General features: G+C 53.0%; 15 non-coding genes and 2 pseudogenes across 15 annotated transcripts; all 17 read right to left on the reverse strand.

Annotated features, from left to right (window-relative positions):
• Window positions 1–506: 506 nt before the first annotated feature.
• On the reverse strand, window positions 507–625 carry LOC149368635 (5S ribosomal RNA). Its single transcript, XR_016288146.1, has one exon. It is a non-coding gene; the product is annotated as a 5S ribosomal RNA (ribosomal RNA).
• A 548-nt stretch (window positions 626–1173) lies between these two features.
• LOC149368636 (5S ribosomal RNA) lies at window positions 1174–1292 on the reverse strand. Its single transcript, XR_016288147.1, has one exon. It is a non-coding gene; the product is annotated as a 5S ribosomal RNA (ribosomal RNA).
• Window positions 1293–1838: 546 nt separating this feature from the next.
• On the reverse strand, window positions 1839–1957 carry LOC149368637 (5S ribosomal RNA). The gene has a single exon (XR_016288148.1). It is a non-coding gene; the product is annotated as a 5S ribosomal RNA (ribosomal RNA).
• A 546-nt stretch (window positions 1958–2503) lies between these two features.
• LOC149368638 (5S ribosomal RNA) lies at window positions 2504–2622 on the reverse strand. Its single transcript, XR_016288149.1, has one exon. It is a non-coding gene; the product is annotated as a 5S ribosomal RNA (ribosomal RNA).
• Window positions 2623–3170: 548 nt separating this feature from the next.
• Window positions 3171–3289, reverse strand: LOC149368639 (5S ribosomal RNA). Its single transcript, XR_016287672.1, has one exon. It is a non-coding gene; the product is annotated as a 5S ribosomal RNA (ribosomal RNA).
• Window positions 3290–3835: 546 nt separating this feature from the next.
• Window positions 3836–3954, reverse strand: LOC149368640 (5S ribosomal RNA). The gene has a single exon (XR_016288150.1). It is a non-coding gene; the product is annotated as a 5S ribosomal RNA (ribosomal RNA).
• A 547-nt stretch (window positions 3955–4501) lies between these two features.
• Window positions 4502–4620, reverse strand: LOC149368641 (5S ribosomal RNA). Its single transcript, XR_016288151.1, has one exon. It is a non-coding gene; the product is annotated as a 5S ribosomal RNA (ribosomal RNA).
• A 545-nt stretch (window positions 4621–5165) lies between these two features.
• On the reverse strand, window positions 5166–5284 carry LOC149368642 (5S ribosomal RNA). The gene has a single exon (XR_016288152.1). It is a non-coding gene; the product is annotated as a 5S ribosomal RNA (ribosomal RNA).
• A 545-nt stretch (window positions 5285–5829) lies between these two features.
• LOC149368643 (5S ribosomal RNA) lies at window positions 5830–5948 on the reverse strand. The gene has a single exon (XR_016288153.1). It is a non-coding gene; the product is annotated as a 5S ribosomal RNA (ribosomal RNA).
• Window positions 5949–6493: 545 nt separating this feature from the next.
• On the reverse strand, window positions 6494–6612 carry LOC149368644 (5S ribosomal RNA). Its single transcript, XR_016288154.1, has one exon. It is a non-coding gene; the product is annotated as a 5S ribosomal RNA (ribosomal RNA).
• A 545-nt stretch (window positions 6613–7157) lies between these two features.
• LOC149368645 (5S ribosomal RNA) lies at window positions 7158–7276 on the reverse strand. Its single transcript, XR_016288155.1, has one exon. It is a non-coding gene; the product is annotated as a 5S ribosomal RNA (ribosomal RNA).
• Window positions 7277–7820: 544 nt separating this feature from the next.
• On the reverse strand, window positions 7821–7939 carry LOC149368646 (5S ribosomal RNA). Its single transcript, XR_016288157.1, has one exon. It is a non-coding gene; the product is annotated as a 5S ribosomal RNA (ribosomal RNA).
• Window positions 7940–9647: 1708 nt separating this feature from the next.
• Window positions 9648–9766, reverse strand: LOC149368647 (5S ribosomal RNA). Its single transcript, XR_016288158.1, has one exon. It is a non-coding gene; the product is annotated as a 5S ribosomal RNA (ribosomal RNA).
• Window positions 9767–10311: 545 nt separating this feature from the next.
• Window positions 10312–10430, reverse strand: LOC149368648 (5S ribosomal RNA; annotated as a pseudogene).
• A 1049-nt stretch (window positions 10431–11479) lies between these two features.
• Window positions 11480–11598, reverse strand: LOC149368649 (5S ribosomal RNA). The gene has a single exon (XR_016288159.1). It is a non-coding gene; the product is annotated as a 5S ribosomal RNA (ribosomal RNA).
• A 547-nt stretch (window positions 11599–12145) lies between these two features.
• Window positions 12146–12264, reverse strand: LOC149368650 (5S ribosomal RNA; annotated as a pseudogene).
• Window positions 12265–14011: 1747 nt separating this feature from the next.
• Window positions 14012–14130, reverse strand: LOC149368651 (5S ribosomal RNA). The gene has a single exon (XR_016288160.1). It is a non-coding gene; the product is annotated as a 5S ribosomal RNA (ribosomal RNA).
• Window positions 14131–14299: the final 169 nt, after the last annotated feature.

Genomic DNA, 14299 nt, shown 5'->3' on the forward strand with positions numbered 1-14299 from the left:
GCCCTCGAGGATGCAAAACTGCGCATGGATACTTCCCTCGCTCGTGGCAACAGCCGCCAAGCGTGCAGTTACCTGCCCTGCGCTTTTCTCAGCCGTTCTGGCGAACCTAAACCACTGCGGCATGCACGGAAAGAGCAGCGGGAGCGAGCCTGTGTTGTTTACACATGGACCGGCAGTGGGTGCGGTGCATGGTGCGGTGGGCGCATATTGTGCGCTTCTGCGCAGTGTTATGCGCACACTGGGCCTCCCAGCTATCTTGGGGCTTTGCTAGAGTTTAATCTGCAGTGTACCCGCCGCGGCAGACGTCAGAATGACAGCCGAGACGCCACGGGTTCGCTTCGAGTTTTGCCACAGTTTCGCGTCCGCACGTACTACACGTTGGACACGTTGCCGATGAGATTGTATTATCGATAACAAAATAACGTCACCTCCTATAGTTGCCTGAGACACTGCGCAACTATGGCAGAAAAAAAAAACGTGAAGGGCGAATAAAAATGCAAAAGAAATGCCATCAGCACTCGGTGTTCCCAGGTGGTCTCCCTCCCAAGTACTGACCGAGCCCAATGCTGCTTAGCTTCGGTGATCGGACGAGAACCGGCGTATTCAACATGGTATGGCCGATGGCGAGAGACAGTGCTTTCCGAGTCTTTATGTACTGTGTTTGGCCCTCGAGGATGCAAAACTGCGCATGGATACTTCCCTCGCTCGTGGCAACAGCCGCCAAGCGTGCAGTTACCTGCCCTGCGCTTTTCTCAGCCGTTCTGGCGAACCTAAACCACTGCGGCATGCACGGAAAGAGCAGCGGGAGCGAGCCTGTGTTGTTTACACATGGACCGGCAGTGGGTGCGGTGCATGGTGCGGTGGGCGCATATTGTGCGCTTCTGCGCAGTGTTATGCGCACACTGGGCCTCCCAGCTATCTTGGGGCTTTGCTAGAGTTTAATCTGCAGTGTACCCGCCGCGGCAGACGTCAGAATGACAGCCGAGACGCCACGGGTTCGCTTCGAGTTTTGCCACAGTTTCGCGTCCGCACGTACTACACGTTGGACACGTTGCCGATGAGATTGTATTATCGATAACAAAATAACGTCACCTCCTATAGTTGCCTGAGACACTGCGCAACTATGACAGAAAAAAAAAAAAACGTGAAGGGCGAATAAAAATGCAAAAGAAATGCCATCAGCACTCGGTGTTCCCAGGTGGTCTCCCTCCCAAGTACTGACCGAGCCCAATGCTGCTTAGCTTCGGTGATCGGACGAGAACCGGCGTATTCAACATGGTATGGCCGATGGCGAGAGACAGTGCTTTCCGAGTCTTTATGTACTGTGTTTGGCCCTCGAGGATGCAAAACTGCGCATGGATACTTCCCTCGCTCGTGGCAACAGCCGCCAAGCGTGCAGTTACCTGCCCTGCGCTTTTCTCAGCCGTTCTGGCGAACCTAAACCACTGCGGCATGCACGGAAAGAGCAGCGGGAGCGAGCCTGTGTTGTTTACACATGGACCGGCAGTGGGTGCGGTGCATGGTGCGGTGGGCGCATATTGTGCGCTTCTGCGCAGTGTTATGCGCACACTGGGCCTCCCAGCTATCTTGGGGCTTTGCTAGAGTTTAATCTGCAGTGTACCCGCCGCGGCAGACGTCAGAATGACAGCCGAGACGCCACGGGTTCGCTTCGAGTTTTGCCACAGTTTCGCGTCCGCACGTACTACACGTTGGACACGTTGCCGATGAGATTGTATTATCGATAACAAAATAACGTCACCTCCTATAGTTGCCTGAGACACTGCGCAACTATGACAGAAAAAAAAAAACGTGAAGGGCGAATAAAAATGCAAAAGAAATGCCATCAGCACTCGGTGTTCCCAGGTGGTCTCCCTCCCAAGTACTGACCGAGCCCAATGCTGCTTAGCTTCGGTGATCGGACGAGAACCGGCGTATTCAACATGGTATGGCCGATGGCGAGAGACAGTGCTTTCCGAGTCTTTATGTACTGTGTTTGGCCCTCGAGGATGCAAAACTGCGCATGGATACTTCCCTCGCTCGTGGCAACAGCCGCCAAGCGTGCAGTTACCTGCCCTGCGCTTTTCTCAGCCGTTCTGGCGAACCTAAACCACTGCGGCATGCACGGAAAGAGCAGCGGGAGCGAGCCTGTGTTGTTTACACATGGACCGGCAGTGGGTGCGGTGCATGGTGCGGTGGGCGCATATTGTGCGCTTCTGCGCAGTGTTATGCGCACACTGGGCCTCCCAGCTATCTTGGGGCTTTGCTAGAGTTTAATCTGCAGTGTACCCGCCGCGGCAGACGTCAGAATGACAGCCGAGACGCCACGGGTTCGCTTCGAGTTTTGCCACAGTTTCGCGTCCGCACGTACTACACGTTGGACACGTTGCCGATGAGATTGTATTATCGATAACAAAATAACGTCACCTCCTATAGTTGCCTGAGACACTGCGCAACTATGACAGAAAAAAAAAAACGTGAAGGGCGAATAAAAATGCAAAAGAAATGCCATCAGCACTCGGTGTTCCCAGGTGGTCTCCCTCCCAAGTACTGACCGAGCCCAATGCTGCTTAGCTTCGGTGATCGGACGAGAACCGGCGTATTCAACATGGTATGGCCGATGGCGAGAGACAGTGCTTTCCGAGTCTTTATGTACTGTGTTTGGCCCTCGAGGATGCAAAACTGCGCATGGATACTTCCCTCGCTCGTGGCAACAGCCGCCAAGCGTGCAGTTACCTGCCCTGCGCTTTTCTCAGCCGTTCTGGCGAACCTAAACCACTGCGGCATGCACGGAAAGAGCAGCGGGAGCGAGCCTGTGTTGTTTACACATGGACCGGCAGTGCGTGCGGTGCATGGTGCGGTGGGCGCATATTGTGCGCTTCTGCGCAGTGTTATGCGCACACTGGGCCTCCCAGCTATCTTGGGGCTTTGCTAGAGTTTAATCTGCAGTGTACCCGCCGCGGCAGACGTCAGAATGACAGCCGAGACGCCACGGGTTCGCTTCGAGTTTTGCCACAGTTTCGCGTCCGCACGTACTACACGTTGGACACGTTGCCGATGAGATTGTATTATCGATAACAAAATAACGTCACCTCCTATAGTTGCCTGAGACACTGCGCAACTATGACAGAAAAAAAAAAAAACGTGAAGGGCGAATAAAAATGCAAAAGAAATGCCATCAGCACTCGGTGTTCCCAGGTGGTCTCCCTCCCAAATACTGACCGAGCCCAATGCTGCTTAGCTTCGGTGATCGGACGAGAACCGGCGTATTCAACATGGTATGGCCGATGGCGAGAGACAGTGCTTTCCGAGTCTTTATGTACTGTGTTTGGCCCTCGAGGATGCAAAACTGCGCATGGATACTTCCCTCGCTCGTGGCAACAGCCGCCAAGCGTGCAGTTACCTGCCCTGCGCTTTTCTCAGCCGTTCTGGCGAACCTAAACCACTGCGGCATGCACGGAAAGAGCAGCGGGAGCGAGCCTGTGTTGTTTACACATGGACCGGCAGTGGGTGCGGTGCATGGTGCGGTGGGCGCATATTGTGCGCTTCTGCGCAGTGTTATGCGCACACTGGGCCTCCCAGCTATCTTGGGGCTTTGCTAGAGTTTAATCTGCAGTGTACCCGCCGCGGCAGACGTCAGAATGACAGCCGAGACGCCACGGGTTCGCTTCGAGTTTTGCCACAGTTTCGCGTCCGCACGTACTACACGTTGGACACGTTGCCGATGAGATTGTATTATCGATAACAAAATAACGTCACCTCCTATAGTTGCCTGAGACACTGCGCAACTATGACAGAAAAAAAAAAACGTGAAGGGCGAATAAAAATGCAAAAGAAATGCCATCAGCACTCGGTGTTCCCAGGTGGTCTCCCTCCCAAGTACTGACCGAGCCCAATGCTGCTTAGCTTCGGTGATCGGACGAGAACCGGCGTATTCAACATGGTATGGCCGATGGCGAGAGACAGTGCTTTCCGAGTCTTTATGTACTGTGTTTGGCCCTCGAGGATGCAAAACTGCGCATGGATACTTCCCTCGCTCGTGGCAACAGCCGCCAAGCGTGCAGTTACCTGCCCTGCGCTTTTCTCAGCCGTTCTGGCGAACCTAAACCACTGCGGCATGCACGGAAAGAGCAGCGGGAGCGAGCCTGTGTTGTTTACACATGGACCGGCAGTGGGTGCGGTGCATGGTGCGGTGGGCGCATATTGTGCGCTTCTGCGCAGTGTTATGCGCACACTGGGCCTCCCAGCTATCTTGGGGCTTTGCTAGAGTTTAATCTGCAGTGTACCCGCCGCGGCAGACGTCAGAATGACAGCCGAGACGCCACGGGTTCGCTTCGAGTTTTGCCACAGTTTCGCGTCCGCACGTACTACACGTTGGACACGTTGCCGATGAGATTGTATTATCGATAACAAAATAACGTCACCTCCTATAGTTGCCTGAGACACTGCGCAACTATGACAGAAAAAAAAAAAACGTGAAGGGCGAATAAAAATGCAAAAGAAATGCCATCAGCACTCGGTGTTCCCAGGTGGTCTCCCTCCCAAGTACTGACCGAGCCCAATGCTGCTTAGCTTCGGTGATCGGACGAGAACCGGCGTATTCAACATGGTATGGCCGATGGCGAGAGACAGTGCTTTCCGAGTCTTTATGTACTGTGTTTGGCCCTCGAGGATGCAAAACTGCGCATGGATACTTCCCTCGCTCGTGGCAACAGCCGCCAAGCGTGCAGTTACCTGCCCTGCGCTTTTCTCAGCCGTTCTGGCGAACCTAAACCACTGCGGCATGCACGGAAAGAGCAGCGGGAGCGAGCCTGTGTTGTTTACACATGGACCGGCAGTGGGTGCGGTGCATGGTGCGGTGGGCGCATATTGTGCGCTTCTGCGCAGTGTTATGCGCACACTGGGCTTCCCAGCTATCTTGGGGCTTTGCTAGAGTTTAATCTGCAGTGTACCCGCCGCGGCAGACGTCAGAATGACAGCCGAGACGCCACGGGTTCGCTTCGAGTTTTGCCACAGTTTCGCGTCCGCACGTACTACACGTTGGACACGTTGCCGATGAGATTGTATTATCGATAACAAAATAACGTCACCTCCTATAGTTGCCTGAGACACTGCGCAACTATGACAGAAAAAAAAAACGTGAAGGGCGAATAAAAATGCAAAAGAAATGCCATCAGCACTCGGTGTTCCCAGGTGGTCTCCCTCCCAAGTACTGACCGAGCCCAATGCTGCTTAGCTTCGGTGATCGGACGAGAACCGGCGTATTCAACATGGTATGGCCGATGGCGAGAGACAGTGCTTTCCGAGTCTTTATGTACTGTGTTTGGCCCTCGAGGATGCAAAACTGCGCATGGATACTTCCCTCGCTCGTGGCAACAGCCGCCAAGCGTGCAGTTACCTGCCCTGCGCTTTTCTCAGCCGTTCTGGCGAACCTAAACCACTGCGGCATGCACGGAAAGAGCAGCGGGAGCGAGCCTGTGTTGTTTACACATGGACCGGCAGTGGGTGCGGTGCATGGTGCGGTGGGCGCATATTGTGCGCTTCTGCGCAGTGTTATGCGCACACTGGGCCTCCCAGCTATTTTGGGGCTTTGCTAGAGTTTAATCTGCAGTGTACCCGCCGCGGCAGACGTCAGAATGACAGCCGAGACGCCACGGGTTCGCTTCGAGTTTTGCCACAGTTTCGCGTCCGCACGTACTACACGTTGGACACGTTGCCGATGAGATTGTATTATCGATAACAAAATAACGTCACCTCCTATAGTTGCCTGAGACACTGCGCAACTATGACAGAAAAAAAAAACGTGAAGTGCGAATAAAAATGCAAAAGAAATGCCATCAGCACTCGGTGTTCCCAGGTGGTCTCCCTCCCAAGTACTGACCGAGCCCAATGCTGCTTAGCTTCGGTGATCGGACGAGAACCGGCGTATTCAACATGGTATGGCCGATGGCGAGAGACAGTGCTTTCCGAGTCTTTATGTACTGTGTTTGGCCCTCGAGGATGCAAAACTGCGCATGGATACTTCCCTCGCTCGTGGCAACAGCCGCCAAGCGTGCAGTTACCTGCCCTGCGCTTTTCTCAGCCGTTCTGGCGAACCTAAACCACTGCGGCATGCACGGAAAGAGCAGCGGGAGCGAGCCTGTGTTGTTTACACATGGACCGGCAGTGGGTGCGGTGCATGGTGCGGTGGGCGCATATTGTGCGCTTCTGCGCAGTGTTATGCGCACACTGGGCCTCCCAGCTATCTTGGGGCTTTGCTAGAGTTTAATCTGCAGTGTACCCGCCGCGGCAGACGTCAGAATGAAAGCCGAGACGCCACGGGTTCGCTTCGAGTTTTGCCACAGTTTCGCGTCCGCACGTACTACACGTTGGACACGTTGCCGATGAGATTGTATTATCGATAACAAAATAACGTCACCTCCTATAGTTGCCTGAGACACTGCGCAACTATGACAGAAAAAAAAAACGTGAAGGGCGAATAAAAATGCAAAAGAAATGCCATCAGCACTCGGTGTTCCCAGGTGGTCTCCCTCCCAAGTACTGACCGAGCCCAATGCTGCTTAGCTTCGGTGATCGGACGAGAACCGGCGTATTCAACATGGTATGGCCGATGGCGAGAGACAGTGCTTTCCGAGTCTTTATGTACTGTGTTTGGCCCTCGAGGATGCAAAACTGCGCATGGATACTTCCCTCGCTCGTGGCAACAGCCGCCAAGCGTGCAGTTACCTGCCCTGCGCTTTTCTCAGCCGTTCTGGCGAACCTAAACCACTGCGGCATGCACGGAAAGAGCAGCGGGAGCGAGCCTGTGTTGTTTACACATGGACCGGCAGTGGGTGCGGTGCATGGTGCGGTGGGCGCATATTGTGCGCTTCTGCGCAGTGTTATGCGCACACTGGGCCTCCCAGCTATCTTGGGGCTTTGCTAGAGTTTAATCTGCAGTGTACCCGCCGCGGCAGACGTCAGAATGACAGCCGAGACGCCACGGGTTCGCTTCGAGTTTTGCCACAGTTTCGCGTCCGCACGTACTACACGTTGGACACGTTGCCGATGAGATTGTATTATCGATAACAAAATAACGTCACCTCCTATAGTTGCCTGAGACACTGCGCAACTATGACAGAAAAAAAAAACGTGAAGGGCGAATAAAAATGCAAAAGAAATGCCATCAGCACTCGGTGTTCCCAGGTGGTCTCCCTCCCAAGTACTGACCGAGCCCAATGCTGCTTAGCTTCGGTGATCGGACGAGAACCGGCGTATTCAACATGGTATGGCCGATGGCGAGAGACAGTGCTTTCCGAGTCTTTATGTACTGTGTTTGGCCCTCGAGGATGCAAAACTGCGCATGGATACTTCCCTCGCTCGTGGCAACAGCCGCCAAGCGTGCAGTTACCTGCCCTGCGCTTTTCTCAGCCGTTCTGGCGAACCTAAACCACTGCGGCATGCACGGAAAGAGCAGCGGGAGCGAGCCTGTGTTGTTTACACATGGACCGGCAGTGGGTGCGGTGCATGGTGCGGTGGGCGCATATTGTGCGCTTCTGCGCAGTGTTATGCGCACACTGGGCCTCCCAGCTATCTTGGGGCTTTGCTAGAGTTTAATCTGCAGTGTACCCGCCGCGGCAGACGTCAGAATGACAGCCGAGACGCCACGGGTTCGCTTCGAGTTTTGCCACAGTTTCGCGTCCGCACGTACTACACGTTGGACACGTTGCCGATGAGATTGTATTATCGATAACAAAATAACGTCACCTCCTATAGTTGCCTGAGACACTGCGCAACTATGACAGAAAAAAAAACGTGAAGGGCGAATAAAAATGCAAAAGAAATGCCATCAGCACTCGGTGTTCCCAGGTGGTCTCCCTCCCAAGTACTGACCGAGCCCAATGCTGCTTAGCTTCGGTGATCGGACGAGAACCGGCGTATTCAACATGGTATGGCCGATGGCGAGAGACAGTGCTTTCCGAGTCTTTATGTACTGTGTTTGGCCCTCGAGGATGCAAAACTGCGCATGGATACTTCCCTCGCTCGTGGCAACAGCCGCCAAGCGTGCAGTTACCTGCCCTGCGCTTTTCTCAGCCGTTCTGGCGAACCTAAACCACTGCGGCATGCACGGAAAGAGCAGCGGGAGCGAGCCTGTGTTGTTTACACATGGACCGGCAGTGGGTGCGGTGCATGGTGCGGTGGGCGCATATTGTGCGCTTCTGCGCAGTGTTATGCGCACACTGGGCCTCCCAGCTATCTTGGGGCTTTGCTAGAGTTTAATCTGCAGTGTACCCGCCGCGGCAGACGTCAGAATGACAGCCGAGACGCCACGGGTTCGCTTCGAGTTTTGCCACAGTTTCGCGTCCGCACGTACTACACGTTGGACACGTTGCCGATGAGATTGTATTATCGATAACAAAATAACGTCACCTCCTATAGTTGCCTGAGACACTGCGCAACTATGACAGAAAAAAAAAAACGTGAAGGGCGAATAAAAATGCAAAAGAAATGCCATCAGCACTCGGTGTTCCCAGGTGGTCTCCCTCCCAAGTACTGACCGAGCCCAATGCTGCTTAGCTTCGGTGATCGGACGAGAACCGGCGTATTCAACATGGTTTTTTTTTTTTTTTCTTTATTTCCTGGCTTTGGAAAACAACACTTCACAAAAAAAAAAGGAACAGACAAATCACAAAAGCAATAGTACAGGACAATGAACACATTGAAAGACATACTCAGCCAGCGTCAGGCTGGCTTCGTCACATTAAAACTCCCGCAAAGACAACAAAGGCTCTACCCTTGAGAGCCAGTCGGGAGGTTCCGCAACCGCTTTTTGTATAGCGACAAACCAGTCCATACACTCTCGGAAATAAATTCGGGCAGGGCGCGCTTCCCTGTCACAGTGATAGCCTGCCATTCTGGAGCGCCATATACAGTGGAGACCCAGGAGCATAATTAAATCAAATGGAACCCCGTCGTCATTATCAATGCTTAAATATCGAATGCCATGCGAATCTAGGGGGAAATCTTTCTTCATAGTCCGTTGCAAAACATCCCAAAAATAAACCCCTTCCCAACAATGTAAAAAAACATGGTCTATTGTTTCAACATGGTATGGCCGATGGCGAGAGACAGTGCTTTCCGAGTCTTTATGTACTGTGTTTGGCCCTCGAGGATGCAAAACTGCGCATGGATACTTCCCTCGCTCGTGGCAACAGCCGCCAAGCGTGCAGTTACCTGCCCTGCGCTTTTCTCAGCCGTTCTGGCGAACCTAAACCACTGCGGCATGCACGGAAAGAGCAGCGGGAGCGAGCCTGTGTTGTTTACACATGGACCGGCAGTGGGTGCGGTGCATGGTGCGGTGGGCGCATATTGTGCGCTTCTGCGCAGTGTTATGCGCACACTGGGCCTCCCAGCTATCTTGGGGCTTTGCTAGAGTTTAATCTGCAGTGTACCCGCCGCGGCAGACGTCAGAATGACAGCCGAGACGCCACGGGTTCGCTTCGAGTTTTGCCACAGTTTCGCGTCCGCACGTACTACACGTTGGACACGTTGCCGATGAGATTGTATTATCGATAACAAAATAACGTCACCTCCTATAGTTGCCTGAGACACTGCGCAACTATGACAGAAAAAAAAAAAAACGTGAAGGGCGAATAAAAATGCAAAAGAAATGCCATCAGCACTCGGTGTTCCCAGGTGGTCTCCCTCCCAAGTACTGACCGAGCCCAATGCTGCTTAGCTTCGGTGATCGGACGAGAACCGGCGTATTCAACATGGTATGGCCGATGGCGAGAGACAGTGCTTTCCGAGTCTTTATGTACTGTGTTTGGCCCTCGAGGATGCAAAACTGCGCATGGATACTTCCCTCGCTCGTGGCAACAGCCGCCAAGCGTGCAGTTACCTGCCCTGCGCTTTTCTCAGCCGTTCTGGCGAACCTAAACCACTGCGGCATGCACGGAAAGAGCAGCGGGAGCGAGCCTGTGTTGTTTACACATGGACCGGCAGTGGGTGCGGTGCATGGTGCGGTGGGCGCATATTGTGCGCTTCTGCGCAGTGTTATGCGCACACTGGGCCTCCCAGCTATCTTGGGGCTTTGCTAGAGTTTAATCTGCAGTGTACCCGCCGCGGCAGACGTCAGAATGACAGCCGAGACGCCACGGGTTCGCTTCGAGTTTTGCCACAGTTTCGCGTCCGCACGTACTACACGTTGGACACGTTGCCGATGAGATTGTATTATCGATAACAAAATAACGTCACCTCCTATAGTTGCCTGAGACACTGCGCAACTATGACAGAAAAAAAAAACGTGAAGGGCGAATAAAAATGCAAAAGAAATGCCATCAGCACTCGGTGTTCCCAGGTGGTCTCCCTCCCAAGTACTGACCGAGCCCAATGCTGCTTAGCTTCGGTGATCGGACGAGAACCGGCGTATTCAACATGGTATGGCCGATTTTTTTTTTTTTTTTTTCTTTATTGCCTGGCTTTTGCACAGAAAATTAGACAAAACAAACAATCAACAAAACACAAACGCTATATACATACAACTCGTGGTCAGCCAGTATGAACCTGGCTTCGTCAACTTAAAATTCAGGCAGAGTACAGAGCGGCTCTATTCTTGGGAGCCACTCCGGAGGCTCCGCAGCGGCTTTCTGAATGGCCAGAAACATATCCATACATTCACGGAAGTAGATTCTGGCAGGTCTTGCGTCTCTGTCACAATGACTGCCTGCCATTCGAGAGCGCCATATACAGTGGAGGCCTGTCAGCATTATTAAATCAAAAGGCACCCCATCCTCATTTTCAACACATAAGTACCTGATGCCATACGGGTCTAGTGGAAATTCTTTCTTGAGGGTTCGCTGCAATACATCCCAAAAATAAACCCCTTCCCAGCAGTGTAAAAATACATGTTAATTTGCAGAAAGCCGGAAACAATAGAACATGGTATGGCCGATGGCGAGAGACAGTGCTTTCCGAGTCTTTATGTACTGTGTTTGGCCCTCGAGGATGCAAAACTGCGCATGGATACTTCCCTCGCTCGTGGCAACAGCCGCCAAGCGTGCAGTTACCTGCCCTGCGCTTTTCTCAGCCGTTCTGGCGAACCTAAACCACTGCGGCATGCACGGAAAGAGCAGCGGGAGCGAGCCTGTGTTGTTTACACATGGACCGGCAGTGGGTGCGGTGCATGGTGCGGTGGGCGCATATTGTGCGCTTCTGCGCAGTGTTATGCGCACACTGGGCCTCCCAGCTATCTTGGGGCTTTGCTAGAGTTTAATCTGCAGTGTACCCGCCGCGGCAGACGTCAGAATGACAGCCGAGACGCCACGGGTTCGCTTCGAGTTTTGCCACAGTTTCGCGTCCGCACGTACTACACGTTGGACACGTTGCCGATGAGATTGTATTATCGATAACAAAATAACGTCACCTCCTATAGTTGCCTGAGACACTGCGCAACTATGACAGAAAAAAAAAACGTGAAGGGCGAATAAAAATGCAAAAGAAATGCCATCAGCACTCGGTGTTCCCAGGTGGTCTCCCTCCCAAGTACTGACCGAGCCCAATGCTGCTTAGCTTCGGTGATCGGACGAGAACCGGCGTATTCAACATGGTATGGCCGATGGCGAGAGACAGTGCTTTCCGAGTCTTTATGTACTGTGTTTGGCCCTCGAGGATGCAAAACTGCGCATGGATACTTCCCTCGCTCGTGGCAACAGCCGCCAAGCGTGCAGTTACCTGCCCTGCGCTTTTCTCAGCCGTTCTGGCGAACCTAAACCACTGCGGCATGCACGGAAAGAGCAGCGGGAGCGAGCCTGTGTTGTTTACACATGGACCGGCAGTGGGTGCGGTGCATGGTGCGGTGGGCGCATATTGTGCGCTTCTGCGCAGTGTTATGCGCACACTGGGCCTCCCAGCTATCTTGGGGCTTTGCTAGAGTTTAATCTGCAGTGTACCCGCCGCGGCAGACGTCAGAATGACAGCCGAGACGCCACGGGTTCGCTTCGAGTTTTGCCACAGTTTCGCGTCCGCACGTACTACACGTTGGACACGTTGCCGATGAGATTGTATTATCGATAACAAAATAACGTCACCTCCTATAGTTGCCTGAGACACTGCGCAACTATGACAGAAAAAAAAAAAACGTGAAGGGCGAATAAAAATGCAAAAGAAATGCCATCAGCACTCGGTGTTCCCAGGTGGTCTCCCTCCCAAGTACTGACCGAGCCCAATGCTGCTTAGCTTCGGTGATCGGACGAGAACCGGCGTATTCAACATGGTATGGCCGATTTTTTCTTTATTGCCTGGCTTTGACACAAAACACTGGACAACACAAACAATCAACAAAAGACAATAACTATGTATGTTGTGCTGGCTGACCACAACATGGTATGGCCGATGGCGAGAGACAGTGCTTTCCGAGTCTTTATGTACTGTGTTTGGCCCTCGAGGATGCAAAACTGCGCATGGATACTTCCCTCGCTCGTGGCAACAGCCGCCAAGCGTGCAGTTACCTGCCCTGCGCTTTTCTCAGCCGTTCTGGCGAACCTAAACCACTGCGGCATGCACGGAAAGAGCAGCGGGAGCGAGCCTGTGTTGTTTACACATGGACCGGCAGTGGGTGCGGTGCATGGTGCGGTGGGCGCATATTGTGCGCTTCTGCGCAGTGTTATGCGCACACTGGGCCTCCCAGCTATCTTGGGGCTTTGCTAGAGTTTAATCTGCAGTGTACCCGCCGCGGCAGACGTCAGAATGACAGCCGAGACGCCACGGGTTCGCTTCGAGTTTTGCCACAGTTTCGCGTCCGCACGTACTACACGTTGGACACGTTGCCGATGAGATTGTATTATCGATAACAAAATAACGTCACCTCCTATAGTTGCCTGAGACACTGCGCAACTATGACAGAAAAAAAAAAACGTGAAGGGCGAATAAAAATGCAAAAGAAATGCCATCAGCACTCGGTGTTCCCAGGTGGTCTCCCTCCCAAGTACTGACCGAGCCCAATGCTGCTTAGCTTCGGTGATCTTTTTTTTTCTTTATTGCCTGGCTTTGACACACAAACTGGACAACACAAACAATCAACAAAAGACAATAACTATGTACACACTACTTGTGGTCAGCCAGCATAAATCTGGCTTCGTCCAATTAAAATTCACGCAACGTACAGAGCGGCTCTACTCTTGAAAGCCACTCCGGAGGCTCCGCAGCGGCTTTCTGAATGGCGAGAAACATGTCCATGCTTTCGCGGAAATAAATTCTAGCAGGTCTTGCGTCTCTGTCAGAATGGTAGCCTGCCATTCTGGAGCGCCATATACAGTGGAGGCCTGTCAGCATTATTAAATCGAAAGGCACCCCATCCTCATTTTCAACACATAAGAACCGGATGCCATACGGGTCTAGTGGAACGAAGCTAAATTCTTACATTAAAGAAAGAATTTAGCTTCGGTGATCGGACGAGAACCGGCGTATTCAACATGGTATGGCCGATGGCGAGAGACAGTGCTTTCCGAGTCTTTATGTACTGTGTTTGGCCCTCGAGGATGCAAAACTGCGCATGGATACTTCCCTCGCTCGTGGCAACAGCCGCCAAGCGTGCAGTTACCTGCCCTGCGCTTTTCTCAGCCGTTCTGGCGAACCTAAACCACTGCGGCATGCACGGAAAGAGCAGCGGGAGCGAGCCTGTGTTGTTTACACATGGACCGGCAGTGGGTGCGGTGCATGGTGCGGTGGGCGCATATTGTGCGCTTCTGCGCAGTGTTATGCGCACACTGGGCCTCCCAGCTATCTTGGGGCTTTGCTAGAGTTTAATCTGCAGTGTACCCGCCGCGGCAGACGTCAGAATGACAGCCGAGACGCCACGGGTTCGCTTCGAGTTTTGCCACAGTTTCGCGTCCGCACGTACTACACGTTGGACACGTTGCCGATGAGATTGTATTATCGATAACAAAATAACGTCACCTCCTATAGTTGCCTGAGACACTGCGCAACTATGACAGAAAAAAAAAAACGTGAAGGGCGAATAAAAATGCAAAAGAAATGCCATCAGCACTCGGTGTTCCCAGGTGGTCTCCCTCCCAAGTACTGACCGAGCCCAATGCTGCTTAGCTTCGGTGATCGGACGAGAACCGGCGTATTCAACATGGTATGGCCGATGGCGAGAGACAGTGCTTTCCGAGTCTTTATGTACTGTGTTTGGCCCTCGAGGATGCAAAACTGCGCATGGATACTTCCCTCGCTCGTGGCAACAGCCGCCAAGCGTGCAGTTACCTGCCCTGCGCTTTTCTCAGCCGTTCTGGCGAACCTAAACCACTGCGGCATGCACGGA

The sequence above is a fragment of the Amblyomma mixtum genome, chromosome 1 (genome assembly GCF_055824585.1).
Source record: "Amblyomma mixtum isolate Tamu chromosome 1, ASM5582458v1, whole genome shotgun sequence".
NCBI lineage: Eukaryota > Metazoa > Arthropoda > Arachnida > Ixodida > Ixodidae > Amblyomma > Amblyomma mixtum.